Raw genomic sequence first — 10,981 nt, 5'->3', positions numbered from 1 at the left:
TAAGACTTATCGATAAAACACACCCGATACTTTGTAATTTTGGAACGATATAAAAAAATAAAAAAAAACATAATTAAAAACAAAGTATGGAGCTTGCCGAATTATTCACAGTATAAAATCTGTGCGTTTAAAATTGAAATTACCAAAAGGCAAAATAAGAATATTTACTATTTTTCTTTGTTGTCGGTTTCCAAGAAATTATTAAGATTAATAATATTATAGATATCTTCAAATATGAAGTGTTGGGATGTGTGAAATATTTTTAACAAGGATGACAATATCCATTAAAGCAAAACATTAACATAAATGCATAAGTATAATCAAAATTATAAGTAAGTATTCTGTCTATAAATTATATAAAATACTAACATATTAATGATGAACAGACTGACGTCTATAACCAACACAAATTATAGAAAAGCTTCGCTAATTCCTAGTATTTTCCATAAGTTTTGTTTTGTTATTTCTTGGGTGGGGGGGGGGGGAGGGGAGGGGTCAATATCAAGTGTTGGGATGTGTGAAAAATTTTTAACAAGGATGACAATATCCATTAAAGCAAAACATTAACATAAATGCATAAGTATAATCAAAATTATAAGTAAGTATTCTGTCTATAAATTATATAAATACTAACATATTAATGATGAACAGACTGACGTCTATAACCAACACAAATTATAGAAAAGCTTCGCTAATTCCTAGTATTTTGAATTTTCCATATGTTTTGTTTTGTTATTTCTTGGGGGGGGGGGGGGGAACATTAACATAAATGCATAAGTATAATCAAAATTATAAGTAAGTATTCTGTCTATAAATTATATAAAATAGTAATACTAACATATTAATGATGAACAGACTGACGTCTATAACCAACACAAATTATAGAAAAGCTTCGCTAATTCCTATTTTCCATATGTTTTGAATTGTTATTTCTTGGGTGGGGGGGGGGAGGGGAGGGGTCAATATTTGTATCGTAACGGTCAACCTTCAAACTAGGGGGGGCGAGGTAGGGGTGAATCAATATCATTAGCATATATATATCGACAACATTTCTTAAAGGGCGAATATAGGTTCAATATAATATGATTTTATTTCAAAGGTGCAAGTATATACATTATGAATAACTTAAACAAATTTAAGATATTCCACTGGATAATGCTGTTTATGGCAAAAAACCATGCAATCTGGGCTAATTAGTGACGTCAAAGGAGTGGTTCCCTAAAATATTCAAATACCCCTGCCTTACACCAGGATGCGTGTAAAGGTTGCTGAAATACTATTGTTATAACGTAGTACTAATAAATTGTAATGTGTTTTTTCGGAGGTTCTGTCAAAATACTTTCTAGACATTGCTGAAAATCTAATTAAACATTTGTTACATATCTAATTATAAAGGAAAATATTTACAGAGAAAATTTGTCCCCGTACGCATATTTGATATTAATACGTCATGGAGAAAGTTTAGTTGGCATTAAAATAGCAGACGATCGCATACTTAACCAAAACAAGGTTTTATTTTAATTTATTTGCATCAAGATGAAATACTCTCCCACAAAGTTTTAAGTTAAATGTGTGTGTATGTATGTATGTATGTGTGTGTGTGGTTGTGTGTGTGTTTATGTATGTGCATGTGTTTGAGAGTTTGTATTCTTCGCTGAAACAGTAACACTGGCCACTGGGCCTGCGGAATGAATTAGTAGAATTTAATGAGTCGATGTCGCTACAAGGACCAAAAAGGCAGGTAATACTAGAATGTATTTTAAAATAAAAAATTCAAAAGGAATCATTGAAGTTGAAAGAAAAAGGAAATGTGTGACTTAGAGAGAAATAATAATTTTTATAAATGCATTAAGTATTTTGATATAAATTTGACTATTGTAGCTAAGTATTAAAATAAAAAAATTCTTTTCTTTCAGGATGGAAAACGTAAAGCAAATTTTAAGAGGAATTCTATACAAAATTAGGTGAGAAATATTAATTTTTAGAAGGGAAGCTAGTCTTCAAATAACCCCGAGATACGTGTTTCTCTAAGAAATGGTATCATGGAAATGGCATATATTGTCGGGCCTTGAAACTTATGAATAAAAGCTTGGATAGACAGCTACAGCTGAATTCATATATTGGGGCTGATCTAGGCTAAATTCAAGCCATTTTGGCTACGGCTGACTAGCTTTGTCAGGCTAAGTTTGGCTATAATTGTTCCCTCCTTTTAGTTTTCTTGTTAAATGGTTAATTGGACTAGGAAACAATATTTTAAAATTAATTCTAGCGTATACAGGGAGGGAATTTCGTTTTTTTTGTCACTGGCCCCTGAAGTTTTATGATACTTTTTTCTTTTTGTTAGCTTACCAACTTTGGGAACTTTTATTGAATTATGATGGTTTGTTCATTAAGTTGAGTGTCTAAACGTTTCAACAACTAATTGTAATCAACAGAAGGGATAATTTTGTCAAACATCATTAGTGATTTAAATAAAGGGGGGAGGCGGATGTGCCACTTTTTGAAATCAAAAGTAAAATGTGATTGATCTCAGCCCATAAAAGAGTTACAGCTCTAAAATTCTGCACAGCAGTTGCTTTTGTGGTGAAAATTATGGGACTTTGAAGAAACAGCGGCGGAACCGCCGGTCCCGTCGAAAACCGCCGTTTCCCGCCGAATTTTTGTTTGCCTTTTCTCGCCATAATAGAAAATTTTCAATCATCTGAGATAAACTTTTTTTTCCATAAAAATTTCGCTTATATTTTCACTTGATACTTGACACTTTTTTTAATATTGACATATTGACAAAAAAATTCGGCGGTTCCGGCGCCGTTTCTTCACAGTTCCACATTGTTCTCCACAAAAGCAACTGCAGTGCCGAATTTTAGAGTTATAACTCTATTATGGGCTGAGATCATGCACGATTTACTTTTGGTTTCAAAAAGTGACACATCCTCCTCCCCCCTTTATTGTCTCATCCCTTTTCTGAGCGTATAGCATAATAAAATCATAAGTATGACAAGATTAAAGCAAACGAACATTGACAAGACATTTCCCCTACTCTTATTTATAACTAACAAGGTATTTTGGTACAGATAAAAAGATTGTAAGCATTTCTACCCTTATTGATATTTTTTTTTGTGCCCGCCAAAATTTAAGATTAGATTTTCAATTTTTATATGATTTTCTTATAATACAACCCGCAACATTAGCGTAAATATAGCGTGCCTGCTTGCTGTTGGGTTCTAGGTCATAACTACTTTACAGTAAAGCATTTAAAATGGTACCTAATGCTGCTATGTGAAGTACGTGACACTGATAATGAGAGTAATGGAAATGCCTTGGCCCATAAACAGGTGCAATTCTTTACCATGCACTGTTTTTCCTTGAAATCATTAAGACAAACTTTTTTAAAATTCCGAAAAATCTAAGTTATTCAAGGATGTTAAATGGTTGCCTTTTGTTTCTGTGTTAAAACTAATATTGAACTATTAAGGGGATCAGATGTGTATACAGTACATACAATCCTTTCACCACCTGGCTTAATGGAGTGACCAACTATTGGAGCCTACTTATCACAAGAATTAGTTAACTACTTGACCTAAGCCTGCTATTGGAAAGAAATCCAGCAATTGAATTTTAGGTATACTGTATTCTGTACCTTTTTTAAATACCAAATACAAATTTTTTTGTAGGAGGTGGATGTGTAATTAATAAAGTTAAGTAAATGGCCTAATCAAGATTGTAATAATATGGCACACCTTTAATCAATAATAAAATAAAAGAAAAACCATCATGTGTGGAACAAAAATCAACCTTATAAACAATTCATTTCTTAATGTTTTAAATGGATTTTCACTTTCTTATATACACAAAATGGAAACTTGTATCTTCATTAACATTTACCTATTTCCATCACTTTTGTGAAATATATCTATTTAATTTATTTAGATTGAGCTGAGAGACAACCTAATAATCTAGGAGATCTGCTTCGTCATGGTATAATTGTATGATCCTGGCTACTTCTAATGTTTCTTCATAGATCATTTTACACATTTTAGATCCATTGATGTAAACCTATGTTTTTTATAATAAATATTTTGTAAGGATAGTCGTATTCAGTTTTATGAGACGTGTAGCTACTCTAATACTAAGTGGTATTTATAAAGTCTGTTTCTACTGGTTCATTTCGTGGCAATGCCTCTGAAGATGCGTTTCTTAGTATTTTCACAGTAGCTTTTGTCCTATTTCTAGCCCCTGCGGGGCTAATTGCCTACCCATGTGGGACAATCACCTGACCTAAAATAACCTATAAAAAGCCATTGAGAAAATACGACGAAACGCTCCTCAAGAGGAGTTGTCACGAAAGGGGTTAAACCCAACTTTTTTAACGACAAATTTTTATGTGATAATATTATCCGATTGATCTGATTTTTGGAATACTGATTCCTATTACAACAAAGAACAATTTTAAAACCAAAGCATCTCTATAGCCAAGTCCTAAAAATGTAAGTATGTCCTGAAACTATATCCTGTATTTAATTAGTTTTTAAACAACTTTCCTTACAATTTTGATTTGACTTTTAAACATTTATATTCTGCTTAATCAGTTCTGATGACACTCTACAAGTGTTAATTTTCGTTTGTCTTACCGTTTCAGAGCTTTACTTTTATGTATGTTGTCATCCTTGTTTGATAAACAACATTGCCAACTAACAAATATCAGATAAATAAAAAGTTGCTAGGTATTAAATTCTTTTGATATTTATATTTCTTAATTCAAAATCTAACTAACCGTAGCTATTCCGCTCGCCTAAACACTGCGTTATATTTAAAGACGTTAAAATGGTTCTCACTTCTATATCAGGTGGCGACATAATCAGTTAAAGTAGGGGAAATGTCTTAGCCCAGAAAAAGCACAACTCATTACCATGCACAGTTAGGACTTCCTGACATTGATCATGCAATCAATGGATTGGTTAACTAAAGGGTATTTGACCATATAATGCTGCAAATTTGGTTCAGAGTTACACTAAAATAAGAGTATCCTGTCAATTTAGAGTATAACCGAGGCTAATTAACTAATTAGCTAACCTCAAATTCAAAGATTTTTTTAAAAAATTGAAGCTAGTCTATAATTAGATTGGTCTGCCTTTGTGTAAAGATCATCTGTGATATGTCATTTGGTTATGTTAGAATTGTTCTATAAAATTCAAACTTTGTCGGAAAGTTCCTGAAACCATTTAAAAATTTAACTTAGGTATTTTGATTATTCTTAATTTTCAAAAGATATTTTTTAGGGTTGTCAATCCGTCGAATTTTTGGCCCGGATTCGGATGCTTACAAGAATCCGTCAAAAATAAAACGGATTCTTATTTTTTGACGGATTCTAGCAATAAAATAAATAAAGGGATTAAATTTTACCGGGTACTGGGAAGTATCTAAAAATGCGTTTTTTTCATATTTTCATAAGTAGTTTTCTCCTATTTCATGGTTGTGTAGGTGAGGAGAGATGGGGGGGGGGGGGGGGTGATCTTTGCCTTCAAAGAGAGGGGGTTGAAAGAAAAAACTCAAAGCCTAACAATTTAGAATCCGAATCCGCTATTAAAAACGGAATCCAGTAGTGATGGCAATCCGTCGATTTTTTGGGCCGGATTCGGATTCCGGATTCTTAAAGAAACCGTCAAAAAAGTGGCGGATTCCGGATTCTTATTTTTGGCGGATTCCGGATTCGGGATTCTAGCAATATTTTAAAAGGATTTTAATTTTTTTTAAATTAAGTGCTACATATCAATGTCCTAAAAATCAATGTTCTTGGTGTTCTCTATAATTCACTTCCGAGAATCGAACCAGATTTTAAAAGATATTATATATACTGATGAAAATCTTTGCCTTCAAAGAGGAGGAGCTGAAAGAAAAAACTCAAGACGCTAATTTTAGCCTACCAAATAAGAATCTGGAATCTGCTATTAAAAAAACGGATTCTGGATTCAGATTCCAAAATTGGCCGAAAATTTGGCGGATTCCAGATTCGGATTGCCAACCCTAGAATCCGGATTCAAAAATTGGGCGGATTCCCGATCCACGATTAGGATTGCTAACCTAAATATTTTTACAAAAATTTTTACCTACGTTATATTGTTATTTATAACCGTGGTTTTTAAAAGCGAAGCTTATCTATAATAAGGGTTGGTCCGGCCGTCCATAACGGTTAGCTCTTTTCTTTGATCAAGGCAAATTGTCCATCGATTATAAACTCTGCATGATGATTCCTTAACAGTTAGGAACTTATTTAAAAGCATAGCAACTCTTTAATCGTTACCAGAAAGTCGGTACATCCATTTCAAACATGCTTATTTTTAACTGTTTTTGACAACATTTCTTGTATGATCTAATTATTAAAATTATCCTATTGATTAAAAACTTTGATGATGGTTCTTATAATTAGGGTAGGTCGGTCTGCCGTAACTATTTTCGTTAATTAGAATTAGTTAGAATTGACCTATCAATTTCAAACTCTGCATGATGATTCCTATAACATTTTATAACAATTTAGAAAGTGTATCAACTCTACAATCGTAGCTAAACATAGATATGAAAATTAAATTGTCTAAAACCATCCAGAGACCTATAAGAAGCTTTACTGTAAAGAACAAAATCGGTTATGCGGTTAGCAAGACCCTTTGCTACAGACAAAACAAGTTTACTTCTTTATAAATAGGATAATAATTGTCGAGATTTGAAAATAATGTGTTAATTAATTCATTTTTCAGTGTGGTTTCTTTGTCCGTCAGATGTGTGGAAATTTTGACACTTTTAATCCAAAATCGAGGGGTTTGTAGGGGGTACGAGCTTTAGAAGTGTTTATTACAAATAATACAAGTGTATTTTTGTGCTAGGTTAGGGATACACCCCCTTGAAGACTACCCATACACTCAAAAGACAAAAAAGCATCCCATAATTTAGAAGTAGTTGCACAAAGGGGGGTGTATCACCGCATTTAATTTTGACTGGAGGGTGGGAAAATCCCTTTTACACCCCTATGATTCTAAATCTATTAAAGTTGGTGATTGCTAAATTTTTAAAAAGGTTTAAGTGATACTGAAATTGAAAAAAACTATTCCACTTTGTGATCTAAATAAGTTTTAACAAGGATGACAACACTTATAAGAGGTAAAGCACAAAAAATCTTGGTTTATAATATGGACATGGAGAAAAGCATTTTGTATGTAAGAAAATCGAGAAAAAAAATCATGTTTCCAAAAAAATGTTTTATATGGACAGACGGACATTTCAAATTATAGAGTAGCTTGGTTACTAAAAAGAAACATATCATCAAACAAACGTAAGTAAAAAGTATGTTACACATCAACTACAAAAGTTTTGAAATGTTTAGGTATAATTTATTAACTAGTTTATTTCAAAGCATAAAACAACAATAACAAATAGATTGTATACCTACTTAAGTTTTAATTTAACAAAAAATATAGTAAAAGTATAACAATATAAAACGATAATTACAGGGGAAAGGGAGGACCAGGTTTTCACTACCATAAACTTATTTTTAAAAGAAAAAGTATCTATCTAACAAGACAAAAATTTTGTGGAGGAAAATTTTTATTCTAGTAGCGTTCTCTCATTGGATGGTGGCAACACCCTCAAAGTAGAAAGAAAAAAATGTGGAGTGAATTTCTACCCTTCCTTTTTTATTTTATTCCTTTAAAAGCAACAGGATCTCCACTAGGATCTCGTAAGCATCTTGACATTGCACATTTTCAGCTAAACAGTTAGAAGAAATATTCATACTTCATAGGTACTTTCCTGAAAAATATAAAAATTCTTAAAAATCTAAAACTTTCAATTAGTGGCGTGTTCAGGGTTTTGTCGAATGGTTGATACCCGCCTTAAACTCAAATTGAGTTAAGTGTATTGTCAGAGGGGTGGATTCACCTTCCTATATGTCCCCCCTCTCCCATACATACAAGAAAGTCAAACTAGCACCAATTAATTTTTGTGATTATTTTTAATTCTTAAAATTACGATCCGAAATATTTTTTTGCCATCTTTCTTAAATTGAAGTGAAAGTAACGTTTTTCGAAAGCGAGGCTTTACTATAATTATGATCTGATCGTCCATTCGGAAGTAACGGCTAGCAACTTTTGCTTATTTAGGCATGATAGAATTGTGCTATTGATTTCAAACTTTATATGATGATCCCTGTTACAATAAGGTATGATTTTGAAAGCATAGCAAATCTAATACTGATAACAAAAAGTTCCTAAGCTCATTTCAGAGCAATGATTCCTAGAACAAAAAGGTACAATATTTAAAATAAAGCATCTCTTTAATCAAGTCCTTAAACGGAATCCTTTTGTGTATTTAAAGTTTTGCTAGTTTTTAGTATCCTGCAATTCAAAGTCAGAGACATTTTTCATCTCTTATTAAAAGTAAGAAGTATACCTGAGATTTTATTATTCCATGTTAATATTCTTGTTAGTTTCGACTGGCGATAGTCATATTCATCAGCATGGAGATATGTAACCTTAAAAAATTGTATATTTTAATTCAATAAACTGTTTCCATGGCATTCATTTTCATCTGGCGAAACTTAAAAGTTAAACAAGTATTGTAATATGAAAATTAAAAGCTTTAAATGAAATAATAAAATAAACAGGGGGGGGGGGGGGGAGTTTTCACACATTTGCGTAAACCTGGTGTATAGGCTTTATCTTTGGACTGAAAGGATTTCCCCAAGTTTTAAGATTTTTGGGATAGGTTTCCAGGTTCCGGGGCTAAATTTGTTTAAACGGGATAAGGCGGAAGTGGCACTTCTTGAAACCAAAACTAAAAGTCACAGGAACTCTACTAAATAAAAAGTTAAAGCTCTAAAATTTAGCATGGCAGTTTTGTTTAAAGAGGTACAATATGGAACTATGAAGTAACGTCGGCGGAACCGTTGCTCCCGCTAAAAACCGCTGTTTCCCGCCGAATTTTTTTTGCCTTTTCTTGCCAAATTGGACAATTTTCAATTATCTGAGATAAACTTTTTTTTATAAAATTTCCCTTATATTTTCACTAGCTGCTTTATATTTCAAACATGTCAATATTAAAGAAAAATTGCAAGCGTCAAGTGCAAATTTAAGAAACGGCATCATACTTCTAGTATAGCTTCACTTCTCTTCTCCTGCATTAGCAGCCTTCCGCTTTCCTGCCGTTCCTTATATTTGCATTTGGCGAGAATGGGCAAACAAAAGTTTGGCGGGAAACGGCGGTTTTCGGCGGGAGAGGCGGTTCCGCCGCTGTTTCTTCACAGTTCCATATTGCTCCTCTTTCAAGCAACAACCATGCCAAATCTCAGAGCTGTAACTCTTTATTTAGTTGAGTTCCTTTGACTTTTAGTTTTAGTTTCAGTCACTTCCGCTCAGCCCCCCTCCCCTCCCTTAGATGTAGTGTTTACCTGATATTTTAGCATCCAAAATGATAATTTTCGGTGGATTTCACTGACATAAACAGCATAGCTACATGACCATAAAAAAATAACATCGTTTTAATCCAAGAATATTTTAGAATATTGGCGTTATCCTATATGTTAATATGCTAATTCAATTATGTAATAATATGTTAATTCAATTATGTAATTTACGTTGACCGTTGGTCTATCAGTCATCTTAAAAATGTTTGTTTTCTCCAATGAAGGGGGGGGGGGGGTAAAATTGCAGGTATGTCATGTTATGAGTCACCTCATTTTACACCCCCCCCCCCTTCTAGATTTTAACAAATAATCTTTAAATCTACGTATTTTCATCCACGATTTTTTTATGCTTTGCTACATATAGATGTTGTTATCCTTGTTTAAAATTGAAAAAGGTTGACTGTATTCTTACCTGTTATTATCTGTAAATTGTTGAACTTTGTTAATCCGTATTTTTTTGGGCTCCAAACACATTTTTAATAAGACTTCACCTCTATCTTAAGAGCACCTGAAATTTAAAAACAATTTTCATTTACTAAGTTTTATACCTACTCTTGTGTAGAAAAAAACATAATTTCTTTTTTGATATATGAGTAACTAGCGGCTACGCCCCTATAAGCCTCTAGTGGAACTTAAGGTAGGGGGGGAGGAAAAGTCGACCTCATCCCATTTTAAATTTAAGTTTCAAAAGAGTAAAAAAAATATTTTTTTTTTGAGGGGGATGAAGACACCCTCCCCAAAATTAGTTTAAAACCTTCCCAGGACCTATAAGAAGCTTCATAGTAAAGGAGAACAATATCGGTTCAGCGGTTAGCGAGATCCTTCGGGACATATATAAAACGCTTACTACTTTATATAATAGGATATCTGGTGTAAATATTTTGATCAGTGGCGTGCACAGCATATTACCATCCCTCTTCAACCAAAATCATTTTAAGACGTTTTGATAAAAATCCCTGAGAAAAAATTGCTGTACAAATAAGAAAAAATAATTGGAAGTATTAAAATAAATTGAATTTGTTTCCGAAAGACAAATTGACGGACTTTTTGATTAGAAGAGTAGCTGCGCTTCAGCTAAAGATATAGAAAACGACGCGTAGTCACAATAAATCAGACCTACAGAGATTTAGATTAATTGAATGGACGAAATTTTTTAGTAGCCGGGCTAATAAGGAAAAGAAAGTATTGAATAAATATAATGAATTGAATTTCCAAAAGACAAACAGACACACTTTCAAATTAAAGAGAAGCCGCGCTTCTAAAGATAAATAAAACTATGCGTAGTCGACGCGACGGGGATTTAGTGTAGTTTAAGATGTTAACATGACTAATTGGAGGTTACTACGAGATTGGTTGGGAGAGGGGATATGGAAAGGAAGAGGACAAAATAGTGAGAAGAGGGAGGGGTGAAAGAAACGAGGCTAGCTAGTGGAAAAAGGAAAGGTTGAGAAATTAATATTATTGAGACTTGGCTATTTTAGGTTAAGAAATATATCTAATATCAAAATAATAATTAACTAATTATGTAAA

General features: G+C 32.8%; 2 long non-coding RNA genes across 2 annotated transcripts; one reads left to right on the top strand and one right to left on the bottom strand.

The window, feature by feature from the left end:
• Positions 1-1,481: 1,481 nt before the first annotated feature.
• Positions 1,482-4,090, top strand: LOC145304051 (uncharacterized). The gene is made up of 4 exons (XR_013873964.1): positions 1,482-1,741; positions 1,917-1,964; positions 3,476-3,622; positions 3,931-4,090. It is a non-coding gene; the product is annotated as an uncharacterized LOC145304051 (long non-coding RNA).
• A 3,270-nt stretch (positions 4,091-7,360) lies between these two features.
• LOC145335502 (uncharacterized) lies at positions 7,361-10,022 on the bottom strand. Its single transcript, XR_013885238.1, has 4 exons — positions 9,864-10,022; positions 9,437-9,497; positions 8,440-8,521; positions 7,361-7,800 (listed from the first exon to the last, which is right to left on the bottom strand). It is a non-coding gene; the product is annotated as an uncharacterized LOC145335502 (long non-coding RNA).
• Between the last annotated feature and the right edge of the window lie 959 nt (positions 10,023-10,981).

This window comes from Acartia tonsa, chromosome 13 (genome assembly GCF_053477335.1).
Source record: "Acartia tonsa isolate MP-2025a chromosome 13, ASM5347733v1, whole genome shotgun sequence".
Taxonomy (NCBI): Eukaryota; Metazoa; Arthropoda; class Copepoda; order Calanoida; family Acartiidae; genus Acartia; species Acartia tonsa.
The sequence above is the reverse complement of the archived record's forward strand: the minus strand, read 5'-3'. Positions and strand labels throughout refer to the sequence as shown.